Source organism: Trachypithecus francoisi, unplaced genomic scaffold, assembly GCF_009764315.1.
Source record: "Trachypithecus francoisi isolate TF-2019V2 unplaced genomic scaffold, Tfra_2.0 Lachesis_group13, whole genome shotgun sequence".
In the NCBI taxonomy this organism is placed as follows: domain Eukaryota; kingdom Metazoa; phylum Chordata; class Mammalia; order Primates; family Cercopithecidae; genus Trachypithecus; species Trachypithecus francoisi.
The window spans coordinates 86,061,975-86,076,448 of record NW_022681458.1 but is presented as its reverse complement, the minus strand read 5'-3'; the positions used below and the strand labels follow the sequence as shown (position 1 = coordinate 86,076,448).

Here is a 14,474-nt window from a genome sequence, read left to right as displayed (position 1 = left end):
CTTTTTTTTTTTTTTTTGAGACGGAGTCTCGCTCTGTCGTCCAGGCTGAAGTGCAGTGGCCGGATCTCAGCTCACTGCAAGCTCCGCCTCCCGGGTTCACGCCATTCTCCTGCCTCAGCCTCCAAGTAGCTGGGACTACAGGCGCCCGCCATCTCGCCCGGCTAGTTTTTTGTATTTTTTTAGTAGAGACAGGGTTTCACCATGTTAGCCAGGATGGTCTCGATCTCCTGACCTCGTGATCCGCCCGTCTCGGCCTCCCAAAGTGCTGGGATTACAGGCTTGAGCCACCGCGCCCGGCCTTAACTTTTTTCTTAAAAAGTAATTGGTGTAGTTTCTATATCCTCAAAAAACTCTGACCTATCTAATGGTAGCTAAAGATGAAGGAATATATGTCATCACTCAAGATGCCTGCATTAAAGAAGAGATGGGGGCTCTGAGACACATCCTAGGGGACAGAAGGAGACTTTCCCACGAGGATAATCAGGTAAGATGTGAGCGACCAAAATAACAACTGAGTAACAGACATCAAGGAATAATCCATGGAGCCATATGGCAGAATGTTCTAAAAGGGTTAAGAATAAAATTATTTTTGAGAACTCTGCATTCTCGTTAAAATGAAGCTGAGGCTCTCTGGTTTAGAGGACAAGCTTTAAAAATTCTTAGTCATTTGTGTATGGTGGTCCTCATTTTCTATATAGTCCTGAAAAGGGAGCATCGGATGGTCAGTGAAAATGAAAATAGAGGTGTAAGAATGGTCAGATCATGCAGTGGGCACCTGATGGTAGGAACCAGGCCGAAGGTTGTTTGAGACTTATTTTGTTGTAAATTCCTTGCTGATTAGACTTTTCTTTTATTTTGTGGAACTATGAGGGGAACTCTTTAAAAAGGGCCAAGATTCCCATCCTGAACAAGTGTTTAGTATCCTCTTTCATGGAAAGAATAAACATCTATGTGACTCTATCCATCCAAAATATGAGGAAGAACAAGAAGAACTATGGTTTAAATTAATAATCTCAACTTGGGTTTCAGTATTGAAGTTGGTGGTTTAGACTCTGGTAATATAGTGGAACATACTTCAGCAGAACTGAAAAATGTTTATCTTCTACAAAGCAACATTTCCAGGGCAAACTGGAAATAGTCATTTCACCCTTTTGACAAATTATAACAGAACCCCAGCAATGAAAGAATGTATTAATTTAAAGAGCAAAGTGGACTAATTGCCATTATTAGAACTGCTAATGATGTACTCTGCTATATAATAAAGAAGCATTATAAATAAAAATGTAATTGTAATTGACATTATAAGCAGTGTAATTAAAATTATGTCATATTTTCATATAATCTATGATTTTTATGGATGACGTTCCCTTTGAAATGGTTTTATCTTAAAGGCTCAGATTTCTTTTAAGTTTGATTGGATTCAAGTCCCTATCTCAATAACCAAATACTTAAGCAATCTATTTTTTCTGATTCTATAACCTATAAAACTGACTTTTCACACCAAAACTTTCATGTGTAATATTTCCATTAATTTTCATAACCATGAGGCAAGGTAATAATTGGTTATATTTTTATTAGACTAAAGATAGACATTAGACTATAACTCAGTTTTGACTCTAAAGCTCATGCACTTTCTACTATACCAACTGTTTCCCTGTAACGAACCACAGCTTCCTTTGGTTTTGGGAGAATATAGGTAGACAAATGGAAATGTGAAACTGATGTAATAAAGGTGGTACAACACAGACCCCAGAAGAGTTATTACTTTATAAGATCTCTGAGATAGTGGAAGAACTTACACTATTCCAAGTCTTCTGGTTCCCAGTACAGTTCAGTTTGTGTACCACGACATCATATGCCATCATCATAACTGTGATTTTAATGCCACTGCCACCAACAGAGAGTTGCTGAATCCCTTGATGGTATTTAATTTTACCCTAAATTCATTAGTCTGGAGTCTAAAAAACACCAATTTTAATGAAATAGAACCACTCAGTAGAGATACTTCTTTGATATATGTAAGAGACAGGAAAACTTTGTCAGTTTGTATTGCATTTCAGACGCATTTAGAACCATTTCTATCATCATTACTTTTCTTCGAAGATCTAAAACACTTCTGCTACATGTGTGACCACAAGACCAAAACCACTTATCCTGTCAATCTGGGAGGAAGAGCTGATGAAGAGCTTCCTCAGACTTTACAAAAAATCATATCAACTTCACCTTCTCTGAGTTACCCTGGAGCTGAGTTCTTAGGTATTTGGGAGGAGAGAACTGAGTTTCTCTGCGTTAACATGCGGGAGGAATTGATTTTAATGGCTTGTGTTTTGCTATTATGGTTGTTGGTAGTGGTCCAGAGAGGGAAGAAGAGAAAGTCAAGTTTGAGAGTGACTGAGTGACACAGCAGAGAAGCTGAAAATGTTTTAAAACCGGAGTATCCACTTTTCAATCTTAGTTGTTTGAATTCCTATAATGTATATTCTTCTTCTTCTTTTTTTTTTTTTTTGAGACAGTCTTGCTCTGTTGCCCAGGCTGGAGTGTAGTGGCATGATCTCTGCTCACCACAACCTCTGTCTCCCGGGTTCAAGCGATTTTCCTGCCTCAGTTTCCTGAGTAGCTGGGATTACTGGCATGCGCCACCACGCCCGGCTAGTTTTTGTATTTTTAGTAGAGACGGGGTTTCATCATGCTGGCCAAGCTGGTCTCCAACTCCCTTCCTCAGGCGATCCACCCACCTCAGCCTCCCAAAGTGCTGGGATTACAGGCGTGAGCCATCGCGCCCAGCCATATGCATATTCTTTTCATCTCCCCAGATATTTTGGAAAGCCTGCCACACATACAAAGGCATGGAAAATTAGGAGGAGGGACATGGAAATTTAGGAGAAGGAATATGTTCTTTTTTTTTTAAGTACTTGTGAGGAAAGTCATTTTTGAAAACTACTTTACTATTAGTATACTATTCTGATTATATAATTCTTCCATAACTTGAGCTATAATTTGTCATTTATTTACCTATTAGTTCGAGCTGTCTTTTGAAGCAGTATGCCATAGACTCTTTCATCTTTCACATGACAATCTTTGAAAGGTTGAATGCTTAAAGTCAGATATCTTGCCCCATCACACCCCTACTTTATCTTTTCTGTAAGGTGAAATACATAGTTCTTTCAATCATTTATTCCTTTATTCTAGCATAATATGCTAGAACATTATCTTAGTTAATTTATCCTAAGCATTTGTTAACTCTTTGATATTGTTCTTCAAATGCAAAGTCCAGTAAAGTACATATACCATCAGGCATGACCTCCTGACAATGTCATATGTGGCAGGGTTACTGCCTCCCTTGATATGAATATTATGTGTCTATTAACATAGCCTAAGACTTCGTATTTTTTTCTCTTTTTAAACAAGCTAATAACTTTATTAATAGCTATTGAGATTCTTGTTCCTGTGGATCTTGTATATGTGAGTTTCTACTGCAAAGCCAATTCATTCTTTATTTGTGAACATTTCTTTAAACTTAGGTGATACATTTAATATTGCTGCTTCTTAAATTTTTTTGAGTTGGTTGATTTTAATTCACCATTTTAGATGAAGGGAACATTAAAGAATTGTAGGAAAAAAAAACCGTTTGCGGGAGATACTTTTCATATTAGAAGTCTAGCCCAGCAAGAAGGATAAGAAGTTCCCCACAGTTCAGTACAACTGTTCGTACCCATCAAAGACACAAGTTCTTAACTTTAGGGTTAAGAATCCCCTCCTATTCCCACCCCAACAAAGACTAAAACCTTAGGACCCATGGGGAGACAGAATTTGGAGGTCAAGTATTATGAAATTAGATCCACTTGAGACAGAGTTTGAGGTTTTTATAGACTTACCTTAACAAAGCATTAGAAAAAAAATCTATGCAATTTTAAGGTAACCCACCAGTAATTAAATTTTCCATGATAACAAAAATCAACACCCTTCAGATGAGGATAATAGAATGTAAATATGAACAACAATTAACAACGTCTAGCACATAATACAAAGTTTCAAAGATGTTTGTGTGTGTGTATATATGTATAAACTGTCAAGAAAAAAGAAGTAAACAAAGAACCAAAGCCTGGCATCCTTCAGATTTTGGATTAGAAGACAAAGAACTAAAGGAAAATGTGTATGAATAATTAAAAAAAATAAGATCTTATAGACTCTCAGAAAAGAAATGGAGACAAAAAACTCCAAACAAATTCTATCATTGGCAAATATAATCTCTGAAGTAAAAATTCTTTGGATAGGTTGACAGCAGAATAGAGACAGATGAAAGAAGAAAGAGCTGTTGAACTTAAGGCCATCAATAGAAAAATTTTAATCCAGAGAACACAGATACAAATTTTGAATAAAAATGGACATCCTACAAGTCAATTTCAGTGAAATTATCTTAGAAAACTGAGCATGAAACTTGTAACATGCTTTGAAAAGCATAAAGAAATAAAATGGACAGTATATAGATAGAATTCCGGATAGATAAATAGGCTATCATAGGCATAGTAACATGTTAATTGTGTATTGTAGTTGATACGCACATTAGTAGTCACTGTAAAATTCTTTTAACCACTTATATTTGAAACATTAAATAATAAAATATTGAAAAAATAAAATGATGAGGAGAAACTGATGACATTTCAAATAACAAAAATTTAGACAATGTGTCATAAAAGATCTACACTAAAATAAATTCTAAATATTCTTTAGGCTGAAGAGAAATCATGTCAGATGGAAACTCAATCCTATAGGTAAGAGATAATATGTCCAGAAATGGTAAATAGATGGATAAATATAAATGATCATTTTCCTCTCATTATATCTTCAGAAAACAATTGATTATTTTAAAGCACAATAAGGGCGTTTGAAGATGGGGTTTATATTGTTTGTGGAAATAAAAGATATGAAAACATTTGCATAAAAATGGGATAAAAGGTAAATGCAATTACTCTCTTGTAAGGTTAATACATTTTGTGAATTGAGAGCTGAGTTGTATGAAATATGAAGTGAGAAGTATGAAATATGAAGTATCTGGTGAGAAATGAGAGTTATGAATGGTCAGTTGTGAACTGTTAAGTGGTATAATATGGATTCTAAATATCTTTTTTGTAAGAACATACGTTGCTAACCCAGGAGCAAACTAAAAAAATAAAAAAGACATGTAGCTAAGACCCCAATATTGAAAATAAAATGGAATACTTAAAAATTTCAGCTAACCCCAAAAAGGCAGTAAAGAGACAACTGAGAAACAAAAATAAAAGAGTGAAATAGAAAACAAAAAAAAAGTAGAATTAATTATAAATATTATATGAAATACATAAAAACTAAACACTCCAAATAAGACACAGTTTGTTGGACTGTAAAAAAGCAAAACCAGATTCTATCTTATCTATAAGAGGTGCACTACAAATACAAAAATGTAAATAGTTAGAAAGTATAAGAATGACAAATGATATAGCATGTAACAACAAGCCTAAGAAAACTACCACAGTTATATTAATATGAGAAAAAGTAGACTTCAAGAAGAAAGTACTACCAGAGATGAGGATAGGCAGTTTTTAAATGGTGAAATGGGTGATTCATCAAAATAACACAATTCTATTTATGTACACACTTAAAAACAAGGCACTTACTTTTATGAAGCGAAAACTGATGGAAGTAACAGAAGCAACACAAAACCCAAAAGACATGGCTATAAATTTGTAACACCCTTCATTCCCTAATTTATGGAACAAGTGGACCAGGAAAATCTGAAGAAATACAAAAAGTCTACACAAGAAACTTGAATTAACATTTAACAGAACACTAATATGACATAAAATAATTATAGTATACACATTATTTTCAAGTATACATTAAATGGTGAACAGAATCAGTTATATTTTGTGTCATTAAATATGTCTGAGTAAATTTCAGAAAGATTGAGGTTTTCAGAGTATGTACTGTGACCACAGTGGAATAAAATTAAAAATCAGTAACAGAAAATATCTAGAAAATCCCCAAGTATTTGGAAATTAAATATGGTACTTCAAAATAACACATGTACTAAATAGGAACTCAATATTGAAACTGTAAATATTTTGAAGCAAATTACAATAAACACAATATATATAAATGTGTGGTACCTAGACAAAGCAGTGCTTAGAGGCAAATCTATAGCTTTAAATGATTATATTAGAACAACACAACAAATGTTCTACCATTTGTAGATGGTAGAACAAGGATCTAAACTTCCAACTTAAGAATAGACAATGTAAGTAACAATGGAGAGTTAAAGATTTTATAAAAAGCAATAAAAATTTGGTAAAATTATAAAAAACCAACTTTTTCAGAACTTTGGAAATTAAACAAAGGTTTGCAGTAATCAGGGGTTATATATCCAAGGAGGAAAAAGCTTGAATCTTGCCTCAACAAAACTTGTAGATGTTACAGAATTACTTCAGTAAACTCACTAAACAAACGACAATAATAAGCAGTAGCAATAATATACACAAAGGAGAGGGAGAATCTCATTTTCAGAGTTGCCACATTATTTAAAATGTCCAGTTTTTGACACAAATTACAAAACATGCAAAGACACAATAAACTATGGCCCACACACAGGAAAAAAAAATCAATAGAAACTGTCCTTGAGAAAGCCTAGACACTGGATTTATTGGACAAAAATTTTGTCAATTATTTTAAATATACTCAAAGAACTAAAGAAAATAACATGTAAAGTAATAAGGGAAAATAGGATAATGATGTCTTATCAAACAGAGAATATAAATAAAGAAAGAAGTTACCAGAAAAAAAATAAAAATGAATTTTGGATTTCAAAAGTAGAATAACAGAAATAAAAAATTCACTAAAAAGGCTCAATAGCAGACTTGAGCTAGCAGAAGTAAGAGTCAGTGAATGTAACAGAGGCCAATTGAGATTATTTAGTTTGCAAATCGGAAAGATAAAAGAATGGAGAGAAACAGAGCCTCAAAGACCTGCAAAATACAGCAAAGTATACCAACTATGTATAATGTGAGTTCAAGAAAGTGAAGAGAAAGAGACGGGCAGAATGAATATTTGAAAAATTTAGCCAAAAACTTCCCAGTTTTTAAAGGGAAGTTTCAAATTTTGGTAGTAAAACCTGTAAAAAAAAAATGTAGATTATGCTTTCATCGTAATCTACATATCCAAGAAGCTCAGTGAACCCCAAGTAGAAAGAACTGAAAGAGCTCCACATTGAGACATATCATATGAAAACTGTCGAAACTGGAAAACAAAGAGACAATCTTTAAAGCAGCAAGAAAGAAGAAACTCATCTCCTACAAGGAATACTTAGTATGATTCACAGCTAATTTCTCATGAAAAACAGTGGAGGCCAAACCAGTGGACTGACATATTTAACGTACTGAAAGAAAAAGACTGTACACCAGAATTCTATATTTAGCAGAAGTCTTCTTCAGAATTGAAGTAGAAATGAAGACACTGCCAGATTAACAAAAGCAAAGAACTCATCACTAACATACTTGCCGTACCTGCCCTCAAAAAAATACTAAAGGGAATCCTTTAGGCCAAAAAAAATAAAATAAAATAAGCCCCATTAGATATTACAGATACCAACTAGAATCAACATGAGGGTATAAAGGGCACTGGCAAAAATAAACTGCACATATGAAAAATAGTATTAACGTATTTTTTTGTGCATATTTTTTCTAACTGATTTTATTTAAAAACTGGATAAAGTAATATTTAAATCTGCATTGATTGGTGCAAAAACATAAACATGTAATTTGTATGACAATAACAGCAAAAAGAAGGAAGGAGAGGATAAAGCTACATACTATATGTCCAAAGGTTTTGTATACTATTGAAATTAAGTTAGTATAAAATGAAACTATGTTATTATAAATGAAGATAATTATTGTAATCCCTCGGGCCACCATTAAGAAAATACAATATTAAATTTAGTAAAATAAAGAACAAGAGAATTAAAATAATACAATAGAAAATATTTCAACCAAAAAGAAGGCTGTAATGGAAGAATAAAGTAACAAAAAAAGAGACATGTCAAAAGCAAATAGCAAAATGGCAGATACATATTCCAAATTGTTAATAATTGTACTAAAGGTAAATAGATTACACATTCCAAACAAAAGCCAGAGATTGCAGGATGGATTAAAAACCCAACATGATCTCTCAATATACTGTCTATCTACAGAAGACAAACTTTAGATCTGAAGATACAAATAGGTTGAAATAAAAAGAGGGAAAAAATATATTATGCAAACACTAACCAAAAGAAAGCTGGAATGGCAATGGTCACAACAGATTTCAAGCAAAAATTATTACTAGAGACAACATTTAAAATTATATAAGAATCAATCTATCCAAAATATAATAATTGTAAACATATGTGCACCTAACAACAGAGCCCAAAAAGACATGAAACAAAAACTTACAGACTTGAGGGGAAAAATAGATAATTCAACAATCATAATAGCTGGATGCTTCAATACCACACATTCATTGATAGATGAAACATCTAGGCAAAGGATTGACAAGGAAATAAAAGTCTTAAACAACTATAATCTTTACAGACATCTGTAGAACACTCCACTAAACAACAGCAAAATACACATTTTTCTCAAGTGTAGATGGAGAATTCTCCAGGATAAACTACATGTTAGGTCATAAAACAAGTCTCAAAAAATGGAAGGGAATTTAGATAACACAAAGTGTGTTCTCCAACCACAGTGAAAATTATAAATCAATAACAAAAGAAAATCCAGGAAATCCACAAATAACTTGAAAATTAAATAGCACATTTCTGAGCAGCCAATGGGTCAAAGTAGTTACAAGAGAAATTAGAAAATAGTTTGATATGCATGAAAATCAAAAAAGCAGCTTCTCAAAACTTATGGAATGTAGCTAAAGCAATGCTTAAGGGAAATTTATAACATATATTAAATGTCTACATTAAAAATAAGAATTTGAAATCAATAGCATAAACTTTCACTGGAATTATAAGACACTGGAAAAAGAAAAGCAAATGTAACTTAAAGCAAACCGAAAAAAGAGAATAATCAAGATTAGGTAAAACCAGGGACATCTTTAGTTATATCTAAAATACCTGACACTTCCTTTGCTTCAAAGTAAAGATTAGTCCTGGAATCCATTTAAAGAATGTAGGCTCTTTGCCCATGTCTCTAGTGCTACCACTCCCACAAAAAATGTTAGTGCCCTTATTCATCAAGTAGTTAATGGGTTGTCTGCTTTAGATGATATACTATGCTGAGTTTTGATTTTAATCATCAGAGAATTAACATCTAATTGGGTAGTCAATCTGCAAACACTGGCAACATTGTGGACACCCTCCAGGAAGTGAGAACGCAGTTTCCTTTGTGATGTCAAGGACTTTAAGGGTTGTAGATGCTGCTGTTGTCAAACATCTTCTTGATATCAGTCCAAAGGAGAAGAGGTGGGCAATGTTCAGCATGTTCTGCAGTGTGGCTTTACTGGCTTCCACTTTGTCTCCAGTCCTAATCAGCTGTACATCATGGAGGATTTCAATAGTGACCCTGGAGATTTTAGTGGTGATGCCTAAAGCCTGGAAGAAAAATGACTTCTTGGGCCCCAGACTAGTGTTCTGGGCTGGCACAGTAACCTCACGTGGGGCAAAGGCACCAGCGCAGACATGAGCTGGCACCTATTGGCCAGCACTGTGTCCCTAATCTCAGTGAAGCCCTCCTTGGTCAATACAAAGCCCACGTTCCCTCAGATATGAGGCAACAGGTTCTCCAGAGCCGAGTTGTTTTCTGGATGGCCTCAGATGGCCTTGTGTGTTATAGTGTTCTTGTCCATCAGCTCCACAGACTTCCCTCAGAAGTACATGCCAACCTGTATCTGCTTGGAACCCACATTGTCACTTCCACAATGAGGCATTTTGGATAATCATCTAAAAGTTGGATGCTCTTAAGGAAGCGGTTGGACTTCCAGGTTGTCCTGTCTTGCCTAGATATCACGGAGGTGTATCAGGGATTGCTATGCAGGGTTTGAAGACAATATCACTTTCATTAGGACACCTGGCAAAAGTCTTGTTGGTCACATTTTAGCAAATCTAATACATAAATTTACTTCTTATTTTTTACGGTATAATAGACATCACTGCGAATTAATCTGTCATTATTTACCTAATTACGAAGTGTTTCAGCTTCCTTGACTCCATTTCTACATTTTAGTCACAGTGTATAAAATCATGCCTGAGGAGTTCTTTTATTTTTAGATATAAAGATAATATAAGTATAAGATAGCAAGTTATGTTTAAGATATTTGGGGGAAAATATATAAACAAAAACATCAACATATATTATCTTTCTTCTTTATTTCTTGAAAATATGTGGTACATGTGAAGATGTGGAAAGTGATGAGTGACAAGACAAAAATTACAATAGGTGACCTATATAAATGATTATCTTTATATTCTTCTGTACTTTTGTGCTCCAGGAATCCTCTAATATCCAGAATCTCTAATGTCTTTACAAATAAATGAAAACTACTTTCTCCAATTTTTCGTAGATATATAATTGAGATAACATGAAGTAGGGGAACATGGTTGAAGCTAGACAGTAAGGCTTTGGAATAATTCAGAAGAGACCACACATACTGAACTGAATTTATTTGAGCCTGTTCTAACCTTTGGATCTTATCCCTCCCAGAGGAGATAAAGAAATCCATCCACCAGTGCACACTGAAAACACTGAGTCTACTATCCAATAAACTGTTGTGTTAGGCATTATTTCCTGCTTACAGTATACACAGCTAGAGCATTCAATTCAGATATAGTGAGCAGTGGCCAGACATTTCATGACTCTCAAAAGTTTTTTCTTATGGAATAATTTAAATGTTAAAATAACTTTAAATATTTTGCTTTTACTTGTTATGCATTCAGTGTTTAATTCAGAACTGTTGTCTATTATCTTTTCATGCCTTTATATCTCATATAAACCTCACAATAAACTTCTTGGTGATTTAAAATACTATGTAAATAAAAAGCTTGTCAGAAGGCCTTATTAGAAGCTGAATTGGGTATTTGAAGGAAGGTTTCCCCTCCTGAAGCCGAAGATGTCTATTTAACTGCTGTGGTACCTAAGCCAAGCATATTGACTGATTTACTGTCACAGATAATCCAGTACTTGCCTAGAAGCCATTTCAGTTTAAGAGCATGTGGTTTGGCAGGCAGCATTGCTTGCAATAATGTAATAAAACAGAAAAAAAATCCATACCTGGTTGTGAAACAAAAGAGTCTATTTTGCCAGAGGCAGGTGAAATGGGTCTGTGTGATTTAGTGGTGGGTCAGAGCATAGACATATAAAAGAATCCACGATTACTTGTATTTCTGAAAATGACCACATTCTTTAGAGTTCCTAAATCCTGTGCACTGTTTAGTAGTAGGGAGTAGGGGGAAGGTTACTAATTTTATTTGTCTTCTGAGGCCATTGGTTTATGATGGTGCTATTACATGGTTGCTCTGGTCAAAGTTCTTTTGGTGCAACAATCAGAATGTCATGTAAGCTTGCTCAACTCTCATAAAATCAGAGGCCAGGGAAAGAGGTGGAGGTAGGCTTCAGATAAGGCAGAACTGGGATAGAGAGGCTACTTCCTATCTCTAGGGAGGCCAGCCTTCCTCTTCACTGCTCCTTCCAGCAAATCAACTCCATTCTTCTCGTTTAACACACTGGCTTCCTCTGGTTGCCCAGAATCTCAAATCACTGCATTTCTACTTTGTCCTTTTCTTTATTATAGCCTTTATGCAACATGTTTCACTGCTAAGGAACTGAGTTTCTCAAGGTCCCTTTTTCAAATTTCCCAAGAATAGAATCCATTTGGATCAATTCATCTAAGTCTTTTTTTTTTTTCTTTTTTCTTTTCTTTGAGATGGATTCTCGCTCTGTCACCGAGGCTGGGGTGCAGTGGCACAGTCTTGGCTCACTGCAACCTCCACCACCTGGAATCAAGCAATTCTCCTGCCTCAGTCTCCTGAGTAGCTGGAATTACAGGTGTGCACCACCATGTCTGGCTAATTTTTGTATTTTTAGTAGAGATGGGTTTTTTTTTTTTTTTTTTTTTTTTTTGAGACGGAGTCTCGCCCTAGCCCGGGCTGGAGTGCAGTGGCCGGATCTCAGCTCACTGCAAGCTCCGCCTCCCGGGTTCACGCCATTCTCCGGCCTCAGCCTCCGGAGTAGCTGGGACTACAGGCGCCCGCCACCTCGCCCGGCTAGTTTTTTGTATTTTTTAGTAGAGACGGGGTTTCACCGTGTTAGCCAGGATGGTCTCGAACTCCTGACCTCGTGATCCGCCCGTCTCGGCCTCCCAAAGTGCTGGGATTACAGGCTTGAGCCACCGCGCCCGGCGAGATGGGGTTTTGTTATGTTGGCCAGGCTGGTCTTGAGCTTCTGACCTCAGGTGATCTGCTGGCCTCGGTCTCCCAAAGTGCTGGGATTACAGTCATGAGACATCATGACTGACTGAATTCATCTAAGTTTTGATCAAAATTTTTGCGTAAATTGGACAAGAGAGAGAAATAAAGGGCATCCAGTAGGCCGGGTGTGGTGGCTCATGCCTGTCAACACTTTGGGAAGCCGAGGTCAGCGGATCACTTGGGGTCAGGAGTTCGAGACCACCCTGACCAATACGGTGAAACTCCATCCCTGCATTTGGGCATGGTGGCGCATGCCTATAATCCCAGCTACTTGGGAGGCTAAGGCAGGTGAATTGCTTGAATCCAGTAGGCAGAGGTTGCAGTGAGCTGAGATCATGCCATTAATGGCACACCAGCCTGGGTAACAAGAGAAAAACTCTGTCTCAAAAAAAAAAAAAAAAAAAATAGAAAAAAAAGAAGAAAACAAAGAAATAAAGGGCATCCAAATTGGTAAAGAGGAAGTCAAACTGTCACTGTTTGCTGATGATATGATCATTTACCTTGAAAATGCTAAAGACTCCTACAGAAAGCTCCTAAAATTGATAAAAGAATTCAGCAAAGTTTCTAGATACAAGATTAATGTACACAAATCAGTAGCTCTTCTATACACCAACAGCAACCAAAGGGAGAATCAAATCAAGAACTCAATGCCTGTTACAATAGCTGCAAAAAATGTAAAATACTTAGGAATATACCTAACCTAGGAGTTGGAAGTCTTCTACAAGGAAAACTACAACTCACTGCTGAAAGAAATCATAGACAACACAAACAAATGGAAACACATCCCATGTTCATGGATGGGTAGAATCAATATTGTGAAAATGACCATACTGCCAAAAGTAATCTACAAATTCCATGCAATCGCCATCAAAATACCACCATCATTCTTTACAGAATTAGATAAAGCAATTCTAAAATTCATATGGAACCAAAAAAGAGCCACATAGCCAAAGCAAGACTAAGCAAAAAGAACAAATCTGAAGGCATCACGCTAACTGATTTCAAACTATACTATAAGGCCATAGTCACCAAAACAGCATGGTAGTGTTATAAAAATAGACACATAGACTGATGGAACAGAATAGAGAACCAGAAATAAACCTGGTACTTACAACCAACTGATCTTGGACAAAGCAAAAGAAAACATAAAGTGGGGGAAGGACACCCTTTTCAACAAATGATGCTGGGATCATTGGCTAGCCACATGTAGGAGAATGAAACTGGATACTTATCTCTCACCTTACACAAAAATCAACTCAAGATGGATTAAGGACTTAAACCTAAGACCTGAAACTATAAAAATTCCAGAAGATTACACCAGAAAAACTCTTTTAGATGTTGGCTTAGGCAAGGATTTCATGACTAAGAACCCAAAAGCAAATGCAATCAAAACAAAGATAAACACCTGGGACCTAATTAAACGAAAGAGCTTTTGCACAGCAAAAGGAACCAGTCAGCAGGGTAAACAGACAACCCACAGAGTGGGAGAAAATCTTCACAATATATACATCCGACAAAGGACTAATATCCAGAATCTACAACAAACTCAAACAAATCTGTAAGAAAAAAATAAACAATCCCATCAAAAAGTGGGCTAAGAACATGAATAGATAATTCTCAAAAGAAGATATACGAATGTCCAACAAATGTATGAAAAAATGCTTAAAATCAATAATGATTAGGGAAATGCAAAGTAAAAACACAGTGTGATACCACCTTACTCCTGTAAGAATGGCCATAATCAAAAAATAAAAAAAAGAGATGTTGGTGTGGATGCAGTGACCAGGGAACACTTCTATACTGCTGGTGGGAATGTAAACTAGCACAGCCATTAGAGAAATCAGTGAGGAGATTCCTTGAAGAACTAAAAGAACTACCATTTGATCCAGCAATCCCACTACTGGGTATCTACCCAGAGGAAAAGAAGTCATAACTCAAAAAAGATACTTGCACGAACATGTTTATAGCAGCACAATTCACAATTGCAAAATTGTGG

General features: G+C 35.6%; 1 pseudogene; it reads right to left on the bottom strand.

Moving 5' to 3' along the window:
• Positions 1–9,249: 9,249 nt before the first annotated feature.
• On the bottom strand, positions 9,250–10,013 carry LOC117094208 (annotated as a pseudogene).
• Positions 10,014–14,474: the final 4,461 nt, after the last annotated feature.